This window comes from Camelus bactrianus, chromosome 5 (genome assembly GCF_048773025.1).
Source record: "Camelus bactrianus isolate YW-2024 breed Bactrian camel chromosome 5, ASM4877302v1, whole genome shotgun sequence".
Lineage (NCBI taxonomy): Eukaryota > Metazoa > Chordata > Mammalia > Artiodactyla > Camelidae > Camelus > Camelus bactrianus.
The window spans coordinates 26,735,420-26,743,674 of record NC_133543.1 but is presented as its reverse complement, the minus strand read 5'-3'; positions in this window follow the sequence as shown (position 1 = coordinate 26,743,674).

Sequence of the window (8,255 nt, the reverse complement as noted above, 5' to 3'; positions counted from 1 at the left end):
ACCATATTTGAGATAAAGCTTGTATAAAATGAAGTGCACAGATTAAGTATTCAGCTAATTAAGGTTTATATATGTATATTCTTTTGGAACCATCCCTGAACATTCCAAGAATCTCAGAAGTCTCAGATATGACCCTCCTCCATTCCTACCAGTGCCTCTGTCTTAGGGACTGAACCCAATTGGAGTTAAATGGGTAAGGGGTCTCATTGATAAATTACACATCATTTTTTGGATCATAGAGCATGGTGGAGGAAGGTGAAGGTTAAATCTGCAAGGAAAAAAGGTAAATATTCATTCTCTTTTGTTCTTTTGAGAAATATAGCAGGTATCATATCCTTCTGAGATGATGCCTATTCAGTCATACTTTCTGAAATCTAAAACATGGCTCTTTGCTCTTCATGTAAGAAGACATCAATAAAAAAATATATGTTGGAGTTTTGATCCCAGTTAAGTCATAGTTACAAAGTTGATCATTCTATAACATTAAGATAAAACAGATAAATAGTGATGGAATTATTAAGTATCTTGATTGTGGTGGTGGTTCCATGGGTGTATACATCTATCAGAATTCATCAGATTGTACATCTGAAATATGTGTAGTTTACTGTACAGAAATTAAACTACAATGAAATTTTTAAAAAACAGATAAACTTTAAAAATATATACTTTTTATATATTTTTACTGAAGTATAGTCAGTTTACAATGCTGTGCCAATTTCTGGTGTACAGCACAATGCTTCAGTCATATAGGAACATACCTATATTTGTTTTCATATTCTTTTTCACTATAAGTCACTACAAGATATTGAATATAGTTCCCTGTGCTATACAGTATAAACTTGTTTATCTATTTTATATATATTAATTACTATCTGGAAATGTAGAATTCCCAATTTATCTTTTCCACCCCCTCTCCCCACAGTAAGCATGAATTTGTTGACTATGTCTGTGAGTCTGTTTTGTAAATAAGTTCATTTGCCTTTTTTTTTGATTCCACGTATAAGTGATATCATATGGTATTTTTCTTTCTCTTGCTTACTTCACTTAAAATGACAGTCTCCAGGTCCATCCAAGTTGCTGCAAATGGCATTTTATCATTTTATTGGCTGTGTAGTATTCCATTGTATAAATATACCACAGCTTCTTTATCCAGTCATCTGTCAGTGGACATTTAGGTTGTTTCCATGTCTTGGCCATTGTAAATAGTGCTGCTACGAACTTTAGGGTGCATGTATCTTTTTGAATTAAGGTTCCCTCTGGATATGTGCCCAGGAATGGGATTGCTGGATCATATGGTAAGTCTATTTTCAATCTTTTGAGGTATTTCAATACTGTTTTCCATAATGGCTGCACAAAACTACATTCCTGCCACAGTGTAGGAGGGTTACCTTTTCTCTACACCCTCTCCAGCATTTATTGTTTGTGGGCTTTTGAATGATGGCCATTCTGACTAGTGTGAGGTGATACCTCATTGTAGTTTTGGTTTGCATTTCTCAGATAATTAGCAATATTGAGCATTCTTCCGTGTGCCTAATGGCCATGTGTATGTCTTCATTGGAGAATTGCTTGTGTAGGTTTTCAACCCATTTTTGCATTGGGTTGTTTGTTTTTTTCTTAAGTTTTATGAGCTGCTTATATATTCTGGAAATTAATCTCTTGTCAGTCTCATCTTTTGCAGATATTTTTGCAAATTCCATAGGTTGTCTTTTTGTTTTGCTTATGGTTTCCTTTGCTGTGCAAAAGCTTCTAAGTTTAATTAGGTCCCATTTATTTATTTTTGCTTTTATTTCCATTGCTTGGGTAGATAAAAAAATATATACTTTTAAAAGTCATTAAAGAGCTAGGGACACAAAGAGGTCTAAATGAAATAATTTTAGAAAGATGGTAGCCCTTCAAAGATGAGCAAAGATCAGCAGCATTCTTTATTAATGCAGTTCCTGAGTCTGTATAAGCAATTGGATGGAAAAGTAAGACCATTATAGGCAGAGAAAGATTAAGGAGAGAAGAAGAGATTCTCTGAGGTTTTACCACTAAAAATTAGCTGACATGGCTGCTTGCCAATTCTACACATAAAGAATTTAGATGACTAAGCAGTGGTTCTGGAAAATTAAAAGCTGATTGGAAAATAAAGAGAAGTTGCTTAATTTCTCTTTGACTAAATTTCAAAGCCCTCTTGTAAGGCAAGGCTTGATCTCATTGTGGAGAACCAGAACACAAATCACCTAAACTACTAATCAAACTGAAGTTATAAGCACCTAGCTGTGTTACAGAGGAACAAAGCAAGCCCCTTCTGGAAGAATTTATTATCCACTTGAGTCTCTCCTGCTATCTTATACCCAAAGTACAATATATACACAAAAATCTAGAAGATATGCAAACTAGCAGAACAATGTGACTCAAAATAAAAAGTTAAAAAGTCTAAAGAAGCAGAACCATAGATGACAAAAATTCAGGAGTTAGTATTTCTAAAATACCAGGCTAAAATATAAGTATTATAAATAAGAAACTTAGCAGAAAAAGGTGGATGAAATGGTATGGTATAAAGATGAAGAATTTCACCAGAGAAAAGAAAACTCAAAAAAAAAAAAAAAAAAAAGTAAATTCTAGAACTGAAAAATAAAATACTTAAAATTAATAATTCATTTGATTGGTTTAAAAGTAGATTGGAAAAAGGATTATTAACTTCAAAGAAGGTCATTTGGAATTATCTAAAGTGAATCACAGAGAGAAAAATAAATAATAATTTAAAAATAGGGGATCAGAACCCTTTTAGAGACTAAAATGTTCTTATATATGTTTAATAACAATTAATTGTAAAATAATGCAATTGCAGCCCTCTAAAATATAAAATACCTAATAATTTTAAGAAACCATGTGTAAATCGTATACATTGAAATTGTTGAAGGAAATTAAAGGTCTAAATAAACAGACACATACTATGTTGATAAAATGGAACTCTGAATATTAAGATGCCATTCCTCCTGAAGTTGACCTATAGATTCACATTTATCCCATCTCAATTCAAATTCTATTTTAGAACTGGAAAGTTTATTTTTTATAAAAGAATTATAAAACTATAATATATAATTATATCATACATTAATACATAATTAATGTAATAATTATAACATACGTTACGAGTATAATTATAAAACAATACATACGTAGGTATATAATTTATATATAAATGTGGAGAAACTAGAACCAAGGCAATCTTTAAAAAGAAAAATAAAGATGGAGGACTGACTTATGATATTTCAAGACTTAGAATAAAACTACGATAATTGAGCTAATGAGATATTAGTATAGAGATAGACAAATAAATGAATGAAACCAAAAAGAAAGTCTAGTTATAAACCCCCATATACAATTACTTGATTTTGACAAAGGCTCAATAGGGTAAGGGAGTGTTATTCAATTAAAAGAATTATTAGCCAGGATTCTCCAGAGAAATAGAACCAATAGGAGAGATGATACAGAGAGAGAGAGAGAAAGATAGAAAGAAAGAAAGAGAAAGAGAGAAATGCAGAGAAAGAAAGAAAGAAAAGAAGGAAAGAAAGGAAGAAAGAAGGAAGGAAGGAAGGAGGGGAGGAAGGAGGGGAAGGAAAAGGGAAGGGAAGGGAAGGGGAAGGGAAGGGTGAATTTTAAGAGGAATTGTTTCACACACTCACGGAGGCTAAGTCCCACAATCTGCTTCATCTGCAAGCTGGAGAACCAGGAAACCCAGCGGTATAATTCAGTTTGAGGTCGAGGGAGGGGGACTTGGGTAAGTTCCAGGATCCCAAAGCCTCAGAACCAGGAGCTCCACTGTCTGAGGACAGGAAAAGATTGATGTCCCAGTTCAAGAAGAGAGAGACGCTACCCTTCTTTCACCATTTTGTTCTATTCTGGGCCTCCGTGGACTGGAAGATGCTCACCCACTTTGGTGAGAGTGAATGTCTTTACTCAGTCTACTGAATCAAATGCTAATCTCTTCCAGAAACATCTTCATAGATACACCCAGAAATAATGTTTTACCAGCTATATGGGTCTCCCTAAGCCCAGTCAAGCTGACACATTAAATTAATCATCCCAACAAATATTGTTGGAGAACTTGTGTCTCCAAATGAGGAAAAATAAAGATGTTACAAAATCTGTTACCATTGATTCTTCCATCTTATCCCTTATACCAAAATTAATTTAAAAATGGATCATAAACGAAAATGTCAAAGCTAATATTTTAAAGCTTTTAGAAAGGAATGTAGACAAATCTGGTGTAGGCAAATATTTCTTAATGAGGACAAAAGAGGCACTACCTGTAAAAAATATTGGAAAATTCAAGTTCAAATGCAAATCTTCAAAACACTAAAAGACAAGTAAAAAGACAAACTGCAGACTCAGAGAGTATATCCATAAAATATATATCTGGCAAAGGATTCATATGCAGAACGCATAAAGCAATCCTACAAATCAGTAATAAGATGACAAGCAAGTCTGTTTCTTCAAATGAGCAAAAGATTTGGATGAACACTTCAGAAGATGAGATACTATGTGGCCACTAAGCATATGAAAATTTCCCAGTGCCATGACTAATGCAAATCACACTCACAGTGAGATTTTAGAATTAAAAACAAGTGAGGAAAACCAACCAGACAAAAACTACACCTATTAGAAACAGTGAAAACTCCAAGTGTTTGTGAGGATGTAGAGCAACAGAAACACTCGTGCTGAGAGTCTAATGTTGTACAACCACTTTGGAAAACCATCTGCTAGCCTCTCATAAAGATTACCAAGCTTTGATCATATGAAAAAGCAATTCCATTCTGTATAAGACTCTATACAGGGATGTTCATTAAAATTTAACTTATAAAGCTCATAACTAGAAACAAACCAAAACTTAAGCAATAATAGGCTAGGTAAATAAATTGAGGACTTCAAGACCTCCAAACACATTAATTCCCCTAAGCTGCTATGAATGGGAGGCAAATTTTTTATTGTTGTTGGATGATTTGGTGCAAACCTAAGAATAGTCACTCCTACCTGAAATGGACTGAATATTGGTACCCCCCGTTCATATATGGAAGTCTGACCCCCCAGTGTGATGGTATTTGGTGGTGAAGCCTTTGAGAGGTGATTAGGTCATGAGAGCGGATCCCTCAGGAATGGAATGAATGCCCTTATAAGAGACACCCCAGAGAGCTCTCTCCCTGTTCCGATTGTGTTGAGGTTAAAGCAAAAAGACTGTTGTCTAGGAAGTAGGCTCTCACAATACGTTGAATCTGCTAGTGCCTTTATCTTGGACTTCCTAGAACCCTTAAGTTCTTACAGTTCCTAGAACTGTAAGAAATAGATTTGTACTGTTTATAAGCCATGCAGTCTATGGTATTATGTTATAGCAGCTCAGACAAACTAAGACATATCTCAACACTGTGATTTTACAACCTGTTCATGGGGGAGATCATTGCTAATGTAAGACAACCTAAAGCACCTTACTGCATCCTCAGTCTCCTAATTGTTACCGTCCATAAGCAGCTCCAGCATTCACTGGAGCCAGCTCCTTACGGTTTATGGTAGCATGTGGTAAGACTGCTGAATTCAGTGAGCCTGTTGTCACACTTCATGTGTCTTGAGTTCTCTAGTTCAAGGTGCTGTTTGGTGAACACCTGGCAAATAACACATTCTGTAAGTCCATTAATGTAGGTGCTGGGAGAGGGAAGGGGTAGTAAATCTGACCGCAGATTGTATTTCTGTCTCTGTAAGATCATCTCCTTGTTCCCTCTCTGATGGAAGTTCTGTTATAAACAATCAGCCATCTAGTGGCTAGCTGGTTTCCTTGGAAATGGTGCCGTTTGGAGCTCAGTGTTGGTCTCTGTTATTAGCAGGTTTTGCACACAACAATTAGAAGCTCTGGTGAGAGAAAGAACAGGCTATTAAGCTATGTGTACCCTCTGCCTGTATCAGGGTCTCATTGCACATGAGCTCAGTGAGCAAACAGAGTGCCTGCAGAAAAAGGCTGACTTCAGAGAATGAATCTTGTGCATCTCATTATTGAGAGTGATGTTGTGGATACCCTATGGTGGGCATTTAGGTAGAATATCTTTATACTCTGTGCCAAGATATTCGTTAACATACTTCACATTTGGACCTCATTGCCAACTTTGTCCAAGACTGTGATTTACCAGCTAGCATACAGTGTCATCTATGAATTGATGTTGACTTTTACCACAGGCCATCTGTATCTTATGTAAAGTGGAAAACCAACCCACTGGGAAGATACCCCATCACCACTGTCTTTCTCTTTTCTCCATTTCCACTTAGTGATAGAACACTGCGCAGATTCATGAATAACGCTGTACTGTCCTTTTTCCTTTTCCATTAACTATTCTTACAATATTTTCCATCTGGCTGCAAAAGGATGAGGAAGAGACAGTAAAGCAGGAGTAGACACTGAAATCTGAACCACTTTGTGCATTTTACCCATACATTCTGGACCTACTAGTGCTGGATTGCATGCTATTTCCACCTTACAATGCAGTGACTGCTGAAAATGTTCCAGTTTGATGATTGGTAATACATAACACCAAGTACGTAATAAGTGATTTAGACTGCATGGATACTTGGCGCCCCGTAGTTTGCTAGACGTTTCATTCAGCATCTCTCTCACACAGGTACTTCCAGAGCAGTATACCTGCAAGTCCCAAGTCCCAAATGACAGGGCAGCTTGCATGTTACCCTATACTTGCTATCGACTTTTTGCTTCAGGGCCCCCCAAAATCAGGCTTCCAGGTAACACAATAAACACCTTGAAACAGTGTTCCTGAGTAGATGATAGTTACCCCCAAATCTAGACTACCACCACCATTGGGTCTCTTTCTTCATTGGTGAGCAGGCAAAGTGCAGTTGGCTGTCCCTGTGAGTGGCTTCTGCATCCACAGATTCAACAGAGTCTTCTGATGCGGAACCTGTGGATATTGAGGGCCGACTGTACCACACCACTTTATACAAGGGACTTGAGCATCCACAGACTTCGGTATCCGTGGCGTCCTGGAACCAAGCCCCTGCCGATACCAGTGGATGACTGTGTAGCAGTTGTTTTGTTGGTGGTGGTGGTGGGTGGTTCTGTGTCTTGTTTTTGTTTTTGTTTTTGCTTAGTTTTTACTTTATAGACAATATCCCAACATGCTACAGATCAGTGGGTCCAGAAACTTTGATGTGGTCGGCCTCTAAATGTTCATGGGTATTTATTACCTACCTCTGGCACACATGTGTTACTCTGTACTCATTAGATACAATGAGGAAAATCTTATCAACATAAGGAATCAGCATAATGTTTTGGGAAGTATCAGAAAAATCAATCTCCCTTTGGAACATATTATGGACAGAGAATAGGAGGATTCTTATAATTCAGTGACAAGATAATAGTATACTGTTGTCCCAAATATGTAAAGACAAACAGCTTCTAACTAACTTTGCTCATAAAAGTAAGGGAAGATATTGTCAAGTTAATACCTGTGTACTAAGTGCCAAGGGGTGTGTTGTTTTGTTGCAGAAAAATACCACTTCCACAGAGACCACTGTAATTGCCGTCACTGCCTGACTGCCTGAGTTTGTGGTGGTGTATACTAGAAGACATGATGGCTTTTGACGTTTCAGACAAGATAAGAGAGAATGAATGGCCCTTACTACATGGGTCAGAAGATCATCTTTTGAGAACTACTGACTTAGAACACCAATTGCTTACCTGAACCAAAAAAAAGGACTATTATGGTAGGTAGGGTTCTCAAAATATGATCCCTAGACTAGAAGCATCACCATCACTTGGCAACTTGGACATGCAGATTGATAGGCTCCATCAAAGACCTACTGAGGCAGAGGCTTTGGGGGTAGTGCCCAGCCATCTGTGCTTTAACAAGTCCTCCGGGTGACTCTGGTGTGTGATAAGGCTTGAAAACTGCTGTTCTCTACTTGTGATACCTACACTAAGCCTTAATTTTTGGACAGGGTACATCACCACAGCATGTGTCTGAGCTTTCGCTGGACTCACTGTGATGAGATGGATTGCAGTCAGCTGTTTACCTATCACCTGACCTCTATAAATCTCCACTGTCACTTGTGGAACATATTAATGTTTTCAGTACCTAGTTATGTCCACATGGTCTATGTATTTCCATTTTCGGAGTGCACAAAATGGTGGGAAATGGTCACAGGTACCTCTGGGGAGGGCTTGAGCTATGATTTGTAGTATATTGCTCTGGTTACGTTGTAAAGTCTCCTTT